General features: G+C 41.6%; 1 protein-coding gene across 15 annotated transcripts in view; it reads left to right on the top strand.

Moving 5' to 3' along the window:
• The window catches only part of LOC310888828 (mesoderm induction early response protein 3-like), a 111,630-nt gene that overhangs the window by 35,362 nt on the left and 61,792 nt on the right, over positions 1-14,476 (top strand). For 12 of the 15 annotated variants that reach the window (XM_083852444.1, XM_083852443.1, XM_083852429.1 and 9 more), the window contains exons 2-5: positions 4,500-4,625; positions 10,737-10,860; positions 11,339-11,562; positions 12,764-12,830. The gene's annotated coding sequence lies outside the window, so the exon portion shown is untranslated. Of the gene's footprint in view, positions 1-4,066; positions 4,626-4,728; positions 6,674-10,736; positions 10,861-11,338; positions 11,563-12,763; positions 12,831-14,476 lie in introns of those variants that run through there. The other 3 variants (XM_083852439.1, XM_083852445.1, XM_083852446.1) reach the window with 3 other exon arrangements.

The following is a 14,476-nucleotide window of genomic DNA, read 5'->3' as shown; positions in this document are numbered from 1 at the left end:
CTGTTTGATGTCAAGCTGGAAGGATATATCAAGTGAACTAAATAGGTCTCTTCAGTATTTTTATTAACATCTGCAATAATGAAATAGAGCATACTTATTAAATATATAGGTAGTACAAATCTGAATAGAGGTTGCAGTTGCTTTGGGGGATACAGAATGCAGAAATGTCTCTGACTGCTGGGGATAGATGAAGTAATGGACTTGAATAGCAGGGGAAAAAACAAAAATTGTCAGATCTTGTAGAAGAAATCTTTGAAACGATGTAAGAGCAATTCAGTGCTGGAACGTGTTGCAGAAGAAAGTGGTAGTCTAACTTGTTGGTGTAACTTAATTTGAACTCAACCAAAAATCAAACTGATGTTTGGCAACCAAACTGATTGTAAATGGTTTAGGCATAGCAAATCTTGCCTGAGGTGACAGTAGTCTTGCTGGCCTTCCGTTCTCACTTTGTGATCTGTTTTCAGTTTGCCAAAAATAACTTCCTGGGGATGAAGAGTACTCTAGTGTTGATACTTGTAATGAAGCAGAGCTCGTACTTGTAATGGAAACGTTTTCTGTATTAAAATACATTCTAAGGCAAGCTTGTTGGCAACATCGGAAAGGTAGCAACTAGGAATATTTATGGAGCCTGGTAAAACATGGGGTTGGTAACTTAAAGCTGGATAGGCTGTATATTCTAAAATGTGGTTTAAAGAAAAGCTAACCGATCAGGTGGATGATTAGTTGCGTGGCACTAGCCACGCTCAGGGTTTTGGGTTCTACAATCTCAGGTGCACTTTTGACCAGCCATGTTGGCACTGGATGGTGCGCACTTGACCAGGTGGTGCAAGAGCATTCTGCGTAGCAAGTTGGCAGGATTTATTATCAGAGCTTTGAACTAGATTTAGCGGAGGAAGGAATGTACCTCTGACAGAAAAGAACTAGGGACTGCTGAAACTTTAGGAAGCAACAGGGGAAATAGTTGTGAATTGTCACAAAGGAAGGAGGAATTGTCACAAATAGGAGGGCTCCTATAAAAAGGTGATGCGGCTGATAGCCCAGCTGAAGTGCCTCTACGCCAATGCGTGCAGCATGGGAAACAGGAGGAGTTGGAAACCATAGTGCAATTAGAGAACTATGGCCTAATTACCACAGAAATGTGGTGAGATGAATCACACAGCTGGAACACTGGAATTGAGGGCTGCAAGCTTTACAGAAGAGAGACAGGGAAGGAGGGGAGGGGGTGTGGCCCTCTGCTAAGAAATGGATAGATTGCAAAGAGCTGCTTCTGAGAAACAGTCACAGACAGGTTGAGAGCTTATGGGTAAAAGTTAAGGAGCAGACCAATAAAGGACACCTTGTGGTTGGGGTCTACTACAAGCTGCCTTGTCAAGGGGAGTCTGTTGATGAGGCCTTCCTACTTCAGCTATAAGAAGCATTGTGCTTGCAGGCTCTCATCCTGATGGGGGATTTCAAATGCCTGAATGTCTGCTGGGAAAGCCACACAGCAGGCTGTAAGCAATCCAGGAGACTCTTGGAGTGCATCACAGATAACTTCCTGGTCCAGGTATTAGACAAACCAACCAGAGGAGAAGCGTTACAGGGACCTCCCCTGATAGCCAGGACTGCCGATAAATGATGGAAAGCGGCTTGGCCAGCTCCTCCGCCAGTTCTCTCAGTACCCTCGGGTGGATCCCATCCGGCCCCATCGACTTGCATACATCCAAGTGCTGTAGCAGGTCGCCAACCATTTCCTCGTGGATAGTGAGGGCCACATCCTGCTCCCCATCCCCTTCCACCAGCTCAGGGTACTGGGTATCCAGAGAACAACTGGTTTTGCCGCTAAAGACTGAGGCAAAGTAGGCATTAAGCACCTCAGCTTTTTCCTCATCCCTTGTAACTAAGTTTCCTCCCACATCCAGTAAAGGATGGAGATTCTCCTTAGTCCTCCTTTTGGTGTTGATGTATTTGTAAAAACATTTTTTGTTATCTTTAACAGCAGTAGCCAGATTGAGCTCCAGATGAGCTTTGGCCCTTCTAATTTTGTCCCTGCACAGCCTCGCAACAGCCTTATAGTCCTCGTGAGTGGCCTGCCCTCTTTTCCAAAGATTATAAACCCTCTTTTTTCTCTTAAGCTCGAACCACAACTCTCTGTTCAGCCAGGCCGGTCTTCTTCCGCGCCGGCTCGTCTTTGGGCACGTGACGACAGACTGCTCCAGAGCCATTAAGATTTCCTTCTTGAGGAGTGCCCAGCCTTCCTGGACTCCTCTGCCCTTCAGAACCACCTCCCAAGGGACTCTGCCAACCAGTGTCCTGAACAGCTCAAAGTCAGCCCTCCGGAAGTCCAAGACAGCGGTTTTACTGGTCCCCTTCCTGACTTCGCCAAGAATAGAGAACTGAACCATTTCGTGGTCACTCTGCCCAAGACAGCTCCCGACCACCACATCTCCCACCAGTCCGTCACTGTTCGTGAACAGAAGGTCTAGTGGGGCACCTCCCCTGGTAGGCTCTCTAACCAGCTGCGTCAGGAAGCTATCTTCCATGCTCTCCAGAAACCTCCTAGACTGCTTTCTCTGGGCTGTGTTGTGCTTCCAGGATATGTCTGGGAAGTTGAAGTCCCCCACGAGAACAAGCGCTGACGATTTTGCAACTTCTGCCAGCTGCCTGTAGAACTCCTCATCCGTCTCCTCATCCTGGTTCGGCGGTCTATAACAGACCCCCACCAGGATGCTTGCCTTGTTGGCCTTCCCTCTGATCCTAACCCATAGGGACTCAACCTTATCAGTCCCAGCCTCAAGTTCCACAACATCAAAACACTCTCTAATATAGAGCTAATATACTCTATATAGAGTATATATAATATACTGGACCTGGCGCTCACCAATGCGGAAGAGCTCATTAACGAGGTTGAGACTGGAGGCAGTCTGGGCTGCAGTGACCATGCCCTGGTTGAGTTTGTGATCTCGAGGAATATGGGCTTGGCAAAGAGCAAAGTCAGGACCCTGAACTTCCAAAGAGCAAATTTCAAGCTATTTAAAGACCTGGTGGATGAGATACCCTGGAACACTGTCCTTAGCTCTGTTCAGCTCCTTTGTCCCTGGCAACTCTTTAAGGATGTTTTCCTTAGAGTGCAAGAACTCTCCATCCCCCTGTGTAAGACAGAAAGCAAGCAGGGAGGGCAGGAAACTGGGATGGCTGTGCAAGGACCTGCTGGTCAAACTGAGGTGCAAGAAGGAAATGCACAGGCAGTGGAAGCAGGGGCATGTGGCATGGGAAGAGTACAGGGATGCTGCCTAGACGTGCAGGGATGGGATCAGGAAAGCTAAAATGAAAGAAAAAACAAGCAAACAAACAAAAAAACAGCTTTAGTATGACCTCATGGCAAAAAAAAGAAGCAGCAACTTGACTAAGTAGTGCAGTTTAATACTTACAAATTTGTTAAACTTCTTTTTAGTTGTTGAAATTTCTCTTGCTGGAAGTCTGCAGTAGCCCACTTCAGGCCAAAATGCAATGATAATTATCAGTTATCTAGTTCAGATTCCACAGTGCTTGTTAAAACTTATCAAATTACAGCAGTTTTAGATTGGAGTGACCCACATCTGTGTTCACTAACAGATTTGCACTCTGTTGTGCATAGACATGGAATACATGTTTATTTGCTTTTCCCTATAACATGCACTTGGACGTTAATTGCGTTTTCACTACCTGAATTTCTAATAATGTGTATATCATACTTAAATATTTTTGAGTCATTGATAATTTTGCGGTATCTAGCCGTAGAGCATGATTCAGATACCCTTATAATTCAGGTAGTGTTTCATCCATTTCTTTCCTTTCAGTGCTATAGTTCAGCTTTAAGCAATAGTTTATATTACCTTGCATTCTCTTGTTTACTGAGAAATGTTTCTCTGCCTGTGGGGAGAACAAGGAGTAGAAAAAGTACTCTCGGGTTTTGCCTTAAGCCATTACCTTCTCTTGCCCATTTTCGAACTAGTGAATTTTACTGGATTTTGGCAGTATTTCTGGATATTCAGGCTCTGTTTCCATTCAATCTAGAGGAAAATACGGGGTTCTTGGCATCTAGTTTTCTCATGAAGAATCTTAATGTGGTCTCTGAGATTAACTTTCAGGGGCTAATTTGGGAAACCAGCTTCTTCTAAGAAGCTAGTGAAATAGCTTCTATAATCCATTCTAGACAGTATCAGAAAATATTTCAAGGAGATAATTTTGCCACAGCTTTCTGATCAGACCTCACGCAAGGTGCTTCATCCAGTTTGTAAGAGGAAATAAAGGAATGAATGTTAGTTCTAATTTTATGATCTTTGTGAAATATTTGATTAGTGTGACACTTTGGTAATAAAAGGACAAATGTGACGCTGTAATGAGATAAGGCTAGCTAGATTACAAATCATATCTGTTTGAGACAACAATACCAGACAACAGAAGGGAGGTAGTGATTATACCACAAGTATAATGTTCTTGAAATGAGTACTTTTTAGATGTTTATCTTGTTTTTCCAGTTACAGGGACTTGCCATGAGGTGCTGAAGCCTTGTCTCATTGATTCAGAGAGACTGGACCTAAATGGCGCAGCATGACTTTGCTCCAGCCTGGCTTAATTTTCCTACTCCACCATCATCAACAAAGGTATGTTTTTGCTGTTCTGATCAGGCAGCTTCAATATTACAGAAGTCTAAATGTCATAACGTCAATCATAATAAAATAATAAAACATAATAAATATGGGAAGGGTGATAACGGATGATATATATCAAGTCTTGCTGTCATGATTTAAATACTTGAACCTTGGTTCTCAAGCTCATATCTCTAGTAGGGGGTTTCTGCTTGAGCACCTGAGTTCAAGGAAAGAAGAATGTGGACACATTTCTAGAGCTGCTGTTAGATTAAAATTTCCTTCATCAGTAGCTTAAAATGAATTATTGTATTGCTGGAAAAACTGAGAGGCATGTGCTTGATGTTCTTGCTTCTGATTTTGCTTTGTCCTATATGTTTTAGAGAACGTTTTTTCTTATTCCATCATCAAAGTGATTAAAAAAAATGCTTTTGAAAATAGACCTTCTGAAATGTCTCATCAGTTACTGGGGGTAGTGTGTGGTGCTTTCAAATAGTTGTGCACCCTCACTGTTGGCTGTTCCATCTAGACTACAATTACTTCATTTATGAAATGGAAAAGTTAGCTTGAGAACAAGAAATAGCGGTCCCTAGAATACTTGGAAAACAAGGAAAGTCTTGAAAGTCTTGAATATGTTTCTTGTATAAATGTGTGTTTTTTGTTTTTTTTTTTTTATCCTGGCATATCCTTCTACTCTTTCCTAATTTGTGTGACTGCAGAAGCAGAGGCAGCACTGGATATTTCAGACTCCTATTATCTGTTTTATTTTTCTATTTGTAGACCTGCCTTCTTTCCTTCTTTGTTCTAATCTTTTTGAATGCAATATCTGTATCTACAGCTATGAGAGTGGTATTGCCTTGCTTTAATGTATTTAAGTTTCTTGCTGTCTTCATGTCCATGGAAAATATTTAGCCTTTATAAACTTTGGAAATGAGCTTGTGCTATTGTTCAATGCATAGTCAGCAGTCAGTATTAGTTGACTCCACTGCTTTACTTATGTATCTACACACACATGCATGCATGCACTTTTTTATTCAGGTCATTGAATGTTTTTATTGCTCTATTTATCTTCTATGCTGAACTAGCTAGCTTGTTTATTGTAGTCTATCAGCAACTGTCAGTTGCTATTACGGGAATGTTAGGCTCATCTGTTCCTGAGAGCTGTATATTTTTGATCTGCTTGATTTCTGAGAGATTCAACTCCTTGATCTGCCTTTTCCAATTTAATACACTTTCAATAGGAAAAGTAATTAGAGCTTAATTTAATATAGTGTCCCAATTATAAAACAATTTTTCTCCATGTGTTTCATGAATCTGCTGGAAGGGACTTACCTGCATACTTAAAATGCCAGTACAGCATGATAAAAGTAAGTTCCAGCATTGCCCAAGTACTATTCAAATATATCTGAGGTGTGAGGTTTTTTGTTGCCTCCTTCCTGAATTGTGCAAAGCTTCATTGCAAACATCTGTCTTCCATGAATCTTTACCTGAAGGAGTTTAGATAAACTTTCATTTCTTCCAAAAGCTTTGTAGTTGTATGCTTTCTCCGTTATAGTCCTTGTGCTTCGTTGTCTGTATTGCAGCTTATTTCCTTGCGTTACCTCTTCCTTTAGCGATGAGCATTTTGCGATACTCAGCCCGTTTGGATATTAAGCGCTTAGTCTTTTTGGTCCTACCCATGTGTAGTAATTCCTAATTTACATCATAAGGCTTGTTCTGTCATTCCTTCACGAGAAAGATCTCAAATGTTGTGGCCCCCTGCGTGCCCCCCCCCCCAACACTTCCTAGAATAGGTGTTTGTTTCTGCTTCCCATATCTGAACAAGGCAGCTGAAGAAAAGAGCAGATAAGAGGGATGGAGATGAAGAAAGAAGGGAAGGCATCTCATGTTTCATGCAGAATGGGGCTGGGATGAAGCTGTGGTATCAACAACATCTGGATTGGAAAAGGAGAAACTGAACTCTGACCTGTTTCCCTGAAGAGGCACTTTTATTAACTGTATCTTCAGGAGTTTGGTTCCCTCTCAGTGCTGCGTAGCTGAGGCTTTCCCTCATGTAGGTAAAGGTTAGTATTAGAAAAACCTGATACAAGGAATCTGGGAATGTGAATGAACTCTCATAATGTGACTGAAATGAATTACATCTTGATTAAAATCCAATTCACCTATTGCTCCTGGTTTCCTTTTAAGGTTAAGCTTTTGATATATAAGTGATAGGGAGGTGATATAAAGCTGGGTAGCCACTGCTGAGCAGCTTTAGTTCAGGTCTGGAACTATGTTGTGGTTTAACCCAGCAGGCAGTTAAGTACCACACACAGCTGTTTCCCCCCCAGTGGGATGGGGGAGAGAATCAGGAAGAAAAAGTAAAAGCTCATGGGTTGAGATACAGTTTAATAGGACAGGAAAGGAAGAGAGAACTGAAGTTCAACAAGGCCAAGTGCCGGGTCCTGCACCTGGGGCACAACAACCCCAATCAGTGCTACAGGCTGGGATATGAGTGGCTGGAAAGCTGCCTGGCAGAGAAGGACCTGGGAGTAGTGGTTGATAGTTGGCTGACTATGAGCCAGCAGTGTGCTCAGGTGGCCAAGAAGGCCAAACGGCATCCTGGCTTGTATCAGAAACAGTGTGGCCAGCAGGACTAGGGAAGTGATTGTCCCCCTGTACTCGGCTCTGGTGAGGCCGCACCTTGAGTACTGTGTTCAGTTTTGGGCCCCTCACTACAAGAAGGACATGGAGGTGCTCGAGAGAGTCCAAAGAAGGGCAACAAAGCTGGTGAGGGGTCTGGAGAACAAGTCTTATGAGGAGCGGCTGAGGGAGGTGGGGTTGTTTAGCTTGGAGAAGAGGAGGCTCAGGGGCGACCTTATCGCGCTCTAGAGGTACCTTAAAGGAGGCTGTAGCGAGGTGGGGGTTGGTCTATTCTCCCACGTGCCCGGTGACAGGACGAGGGGAATGGGCTAAAGTTGCACCAGGGGAGGTTTAGGTTGGATATTAGGAAAAACTTCTTTACTGAAAGGGCTGTTAGGCATTGGAACGGGCTACCCAGGGAAGTGGTTGAGTCACCATCCCTGGAGGTCTTTAAAAGACGTTTAGATGTAGAGCTTAGTGCTATGGTTTAGTGGAGGACTTGTTAGTGTTAGGTCAGAGGTTGGACTAGGTGATCTTAGTGGTCTCTTCCAACCTAAATGATTCTGTGAAATATTGTTAATTGAATGTACAAAGCAAGTGATGCACAATGCAATTGCTCACCACCCGTTCAACCACCAGCCCATCCCTGAGCAGCGGTCACCCCACCCCAGCCAACTCCCCCATATTAATTGTTCAGCATGATATCCTATGGTAAAGACCATCCTTCTGGGCGGTTTGGGTCAGCTGTCCTGGTTCTGTCCCCTCACAGCTCCTGCTGCACCCCCAGTCTCCTCGCTGGCAGGGCAGTATGAGAATCTGAAAAGTCCTTGGCTTAGTGTAAGCACTGCTCTGTAACAACTAAAACATCAGCATTATTTTTCTCCTAAATCCAAAACAGAGCCCCATACCAGCTACTAGGAGGAAAATTAACTCTATCCTAGCCAAAACCAGCACAAACTAATATTTGCTTCAATACAGTACTCTAGTTGAGCAGATGTGAATAGCTGAGCCATCTTTGGATATGGACAAAACTTTTTTGGGAAGGATTTTTATAAATTGTACATGGGCAATACAGACTGTTAAACTCAATAGTTTTTGCAAGGTTACTGTTAATTCATGTTAAGCGATAAGATTTCAGAAATCTCTTTTGCTTTGTTTCTTGGCTGGCTGAAACAAATCAGATAATTTCTCAACTTCTAGAAATTGCCAATAGATTTCCTGTGGATTATAAAGCTTACTGTTGTCTTTGCAACAAGAGGCTTGACTGATACCTCCATCATGTGGGGAAAATGCAAATGGGATGATCTTTGCATATCACTTAGCAAGTTTAGATGCTTTATATTGAGTACAACTCAAAACACTAGATGTGAAATGCTGACAGTTATACTTTGCGAAAGTGTGATTGTTCTTCAGGGTTATACCAAAAATGAAATTCTAAAGGCAGTATTATTCGGTTGTCGTGTGTAAATGAACAGGTGAAGCAATCTTCTAAAACTCAATTTATAATCAGCAAATCTGGACCTTTCTTAATTTTTTAGTGGCTTATTCAAAGCTTGTTTATAAGGAATTAATATTGAGGTTCCTTATGATAATTTAACTACTTAAATCTTAAGTTTCTTATGGTTTTCTCTTTTTTTCCTCTCTCTAGGTTTGCAAGGAAATAATTCATTTCCCAGATCTCAGATTGAGAGGGAAATCCGTTTTCATGTGACTTATGTACAGTTTGGAAATGCATGCTTTGTATTTTGAACATATCTAGTGCTTTTGTGAGTTTGAATTTTAAGCACTGGATTTTTGAACAGCACTTGAGCATGACAGGTCTTTATCTCAACCCATGAGTTTTTACCTTCCCCCCTCCCCCCCCCCTCATGATTAATGAAGAATGAATCTTGATGGAACCAGAGAAGTGCAGTGGTGATGTTACCAGAACTGGCTTTAGCATGCAACAATCCAAAACTACATAGCATCTCTACTGTCCAGAAGGACCATTATGATGGAGGGAGCCTAAAATCAATCCCACTGTGGGTCCGTGGGGCGTGTAAGCGAATGGCTGGCTTAAATTGCAACAGAAGGGTAGCCAGAACTTACAAAAGTTTTCTAAGGATTCTTTGGGGGTAGCAGCTCATTACTGAGGTCTAGATTAAGACAGAATGCAAATGTGTTTTTATTTTTTTTAATTTTTATTTATTTATTTATTTATTTATTTTATCCTAGTCTTGCTGCTATCAGAATAGAGTGTTTTGCCTTTTCTGTCTCAACTCAGAATGTGTAAGAATAGCAACTGGTATATTGTGGATCATGATTTGTTATGTGTTTACAAGTATTATGTGAATAAGCCATTACTGCTGTCTTTTAGGGGGTAGACTGAGGAGTGGGAGGGGGAGGGTTTTTCTCAGGAGTAAGCTTCAGGCAGCAAAATCAATACTTTTGTGTAGTGAAGCTAATACTCCCAAGAACTGCTAAACTTATTTTGCTCACGTAGTACATTTTTCACATAGCTACAAAAGCAAAAATGCCCAGCTATTATGGCACTGGGGAATGTTTGATTTCTTGCACATGTGCAATACAGTGGGCTCAGTGCACAGTAAGTCTGGTGCTGGAGGGAAGGGGAAACTTTTTGCTGTTGTTGGGAGATGTGTGGCACGTAGAACAGTAAGACAGCATTATTTTTGCAGAAAGAAAAGTTATTCTTGAATTTTTAAGGTGTAGTAGCGAAAGAAATGCTATAGTGTTAAAATAGTAAAGGCAGATAGACATAATAGGGAAGACAGCTTCTGTAAGATGTGATACTTTTTGATTTAATCCCCTTAGGTATGAGTTCTAGTGAGGATGTATTTTGATTTGAGTGCTATTCTCAGCATAAGGTTTTAACTTATGCAGTATTTCCTACTGGTATATTAAAGATTTACTTTAAAATGTCTATAATCCCTACTTATAAGCTGATAATTTGAAGTATATTTGTGAATCTATACTTTTGACTGTTTTGTTTGTATTTCATAACTAGTTGTGTTTGCCTTATTAAAATTTAATTACAAGGCTAATATAATAAACTGGGTCTTTTGGGTACTGCTGCATGTGATCAAAGCAACTCCTTGTTTTCTGTGCAATGCATGTGTGGTCTCTGACAACCCAAACTAAGATCCCAGATTTTGAAATATCCTGCCTTCCAAATTATGTTCTCGTGTCCTTTCTTACCTTTTTTTTTCCCCCTCTGCTGCAACACGTGACACTTGTCTTCATTCTGCTGCCAAACCAGAATAAACACTTGACTTTTTTACCCTGTGTCGCAAGCATGGTCCTCAACACTGTTTCGGTGTCCTGGAGTGGAAGATACAGCTTCCACTTCTGCTGGCATGAAAGGTGATGAACATGTGCATACCTGAGAGTTACTGTATTGTCTGCCAAAGTCCTTTTAAAAATGGTTTGAATATACCACGAGTAATGCATGTTACAGTTTTGTTATTAATCAGATATCTCGGGTCTACTACTTTTGCTCCTTTACAGTCATCACTGAACTTTGAGAGACATTCTGAAAACTTTTTGTGGGCAGAGAATCGTTATGAAGTAAATCGCAGAAGACGCAACTCCTCAGATGGGCTTGATTCTAACGTTGGACGACATTATAGAGGTATAATTTAGCTTTCATGGAATGTTTTTACATCATTGATGTGTAGCACTCTGGCTAGGAAAAAAATATATGATGATAATAGTTGTCCTATGCTAAATGTTGTGTTCTGTAGTAACATTAGAGGTGATGGAAAGATGGATCATCTGGGAGAGAATGTGATGAGTAAGGGTTAGTCAGAGTAATGCGATTCCAGGTGTATTTCTATCTTAACTCGTTCTAATTCTTAATTTTCTAGCTAATGACATATAAATGAGTAGTCAGGAAAAGGGGTTGAGTAGTCTTAATGTTGGACTATAATCCTCTTTCTCTAGAACTGTTTTATGAGATTCTTCCCTACTGCTTATATGAATAAGTCCACTATGCTATCACATCCCAGAGTATGGGGCTGCTTGCTTGACTCCTCTAACAATTTTGCAAAAGTAGACTGTTCTTCCAAAACTGGTTGTTATTACATTTCTTTAAAACTTAAAAATCTAAGGGCATTTTGGAAGAAAAGAGAAGAATGGTTGGCGTTCACAAGGCAGAAATGGTACAGAAAATATAAACTATCGTGGGGGATACCATGGCGGAGGTTCCCGTGCTCATACCAGCACTTCCCACTGTGGAAAAAGCCAAGGCCTGCATGAAAACAATGTACCTGATAATGAAACTGGGAAAAAGGAAGACAAGGAAGTACCTAAACAGTTTGAGGCTGAGGATTTTGTAAGTTAATTGTAATTATAATAAACAAGATTCTATTGTTTCTGCAAGTTCCATTTTGTCCATTACAAGCTACTTCATGAGATTTCACCAGTTACAGGTTATCGTGTAAGGGATCGCCCTTCCCATAGGTAAGGGGGTGTTAGTCATTTGTCCGCTAACTTGTTTCTCTTTTCATCTCCATTTTTATCACTGTATATTTATTACTGTCAATTAAATGTTTAAGTGAAACTACAGTTGGGTTCCAAGTTGATTTTTTATAGTATTTTTGCCACAGTAAACTGCGGCACGTGTAATTGTGTAGAATTTAATACATACCTCACTGGAAATTTGAAGTACTAACAAAGTTATTCTGCCGCTGGTCCTTTGAGGTTTCATGTTTCAACCTACGATTTTAGGATATAAGAGGAAGGATAAACTTCCTCTTTGAAGAACCATACATCACTTTTTTTTTGGTTTGTTTTTGGCTTTCTTCAGATAGTTTATATAATGGTATTGACTGCTGCTTGAGATCACAGAATCACAGAATTGTAGGGGTTGGAAGGGACCTCGAGAGATCATTGGGTCCAACCCCCCTGCCAAAGCAGGTTCCCTAGAGCAGGTTGCCCAGGTAGGCGTCCAGACGTGTCTTGAATATCTCCAGAGAAGGAGACTCCACAACCTCCCTGGGCAGCCTGTTTCAGTGCTCCGTCACCCTCACTGTGAAGAAGTTCTTTCGCATGTTAGTGCGGAAATTCCTGTGATCCATTTTGTGGCCATTGCCCCTTCTCCTGTCCCCACAAACCACTGAAAAGAGGTTGGCCAAATCCCTTTGTCTCCTACACTTAAGGTATTTATAAACATTGATAAAATCCTCTCTTGGTCTTCTGTTCTCAAGGCTGAGCAGACCCAGGTGTCTCAGCCTTTCCTCATAGGGGAGGTGCTCCAGGCCCCGTATCATCTTTGTGGCCCTCCGCTGGACTCTTTCCAGGAGATCCCTGTCTTTTTTGTACCGGGGAGCCCAGAGATGTCTTATTGGAGAAGAGAAACAAGTGAGCACTGGTATATTTGGGTTTGCAGAGGGAAGTTTCTAGTCTGTCTCCATTTAAAAGTCTTGGACAGCAGAGGTTATACTTCTGATATTGTTGCGGTTCTTTATTTCATTGGTCTTAGTATTCAAGACTCTTTGAATTTTGTTTTAAATAATGATAAACTTTCCTTTCAGCCGTCTTTGAATCCTGAATATGAGAGGGAACCAAACCAGAATAAGTCTTTAGCTGCAGGTGTGTGGGGTGAGTATTGTTGATGTTCTTAAATATAAAAATATAGTACAGATTTGAAGTAGTTTTATTAGAAGCATAATTTATTTTAGAATATTACAAAGATACAGATGGAAATTGAGGAAATTTCCTCAGTATTATTACAACGTGAGTATCTCTTTGTAAGAGAGGTAATGCTTCTATTTGAATATCAGTCTGGTCTGTAGATACAACCACAGCTAGGGTTCTTGTCCCAGAACAAGTATGCATCTTTTTGTAAAGATGTCAAGAATTTATCTACCAAGAGGAAATGTCACAAAGGTGGGTCACCTAAACTAGTGATGTGATTGCTAGTTGAAGACTTCATGAAAGAATGCTTCTGACTGATTAGAATAGTTAAAGAGCTGGGAGAAAAACCTAGGAGGGCTGGAAAGAGCAGGTTAGCTTGCAAAGACTTAAGGTCTCTTCCTGGAAGCAAATTTCTTGAGCTGATCTGTGTGTTGATGAATTACTTGTAACAAAGCCAACCCTGAGAGTGGGCATTGAACTGAACTGTAGTCTGGGATAACTTTCTCATCTCCACCTGATTTGTACTGTAAAATGATAGCCATATTTTTCTTGAAAGTGGGCTTTTGATACTGAATTGTTCACTAAGAATGTGGCAATAAGGTTTCCCCTGAGCCTTCTCTTCTCCAGGCTGAACAAGCCCAGCTCCCTCAGCTGCTCCTCGTAAGACTTGTTCTCCAGACCCCTCACCAGCTTGGTCGCCCTTCTCTGGACTCGCTCGAGCACGTCCATGTCCTTCCTGTAGTAGTAATACTATTATCATTATTATTGTTATTATTATTTTCCTGTCTTAATAAACTGTCTTTATCTCAACTCACAGGCTTCACTTTCCCGTTTCTCTCCCCCATCCCAGAGAGGGAGGGGGGAGGGTGAGCGAACGGCTGTGTGGTGTTTAGCTGCCAGCCGGGTTAAACCACAACAGTCCTTTTGGCGCCCAACGTGGTGCACGAAGGGTTGAGATATCGACAGATTTGACCAGTGTGCTAAACTAAAATTGGTATAAGTATTGGACCTGCTTAATAGTTGCTAGGCACGATGTTGATTGCCTTAATCTCCAGTCTGCTGTACCTGTATTCCAAATTGAGTTTTATAGCGCGTTACTTACTGTATGTGCTCCGTGTCATGCTGTTTATCCTTTCCGGGCCCTGGTTTAAGATCGTTATGGTACTGTGCGGTGTAACAATGGCTTATGAAATGATGAGATTTCTGGTCATGACTCTAACCTGGTATTTGTACTCAGCACTGTCGTCGACTCTGTTCTTTGGAAACCATATCTCAGAAACTATTAGCAATTACACCTACTGCCTTTTTTTGTCAGGGAGCCAATCTGTGGAGGGGACAGGGGAAGATATTTTTTCCTACTTGTTCACTCTCCCTTTCTCCTTCACCACCCTCTTATCCCCCGAGATAGTTACGATTATTCTCCAAGATGTTGAATATCCTTGGGATACTCAGACCAGCACGTTCTCGTTGTTATGTCTCCTGAATGTGCTTCAGGTTTTGCTTAACGTTAAACAACTACTTAGGAATCTCATCCGGAGATCTGTCTTGAGGCGGGATAGCTGCGAGTGGCAGGGAGTGTGGGAGGATACGGGCAGGTTTCTAGAGCAGTG

This window comes from Anser anser, assembly GCF_964211835.1.
Source record: "Anser anser genome assembly, contig: SUPER_W_unloc_10, whole genome shotgun sequence".
NCBI classification, from domain to species: Eukaryota; Metazoa; Chordata; class Aves; order Anseriformes; family Anatidae; genus Anser; species Anser anser.
Note: the sequence above shows the minus strand (reverse complement) of the source record. Positions and strands in the feature narration are given on the sequence as shown.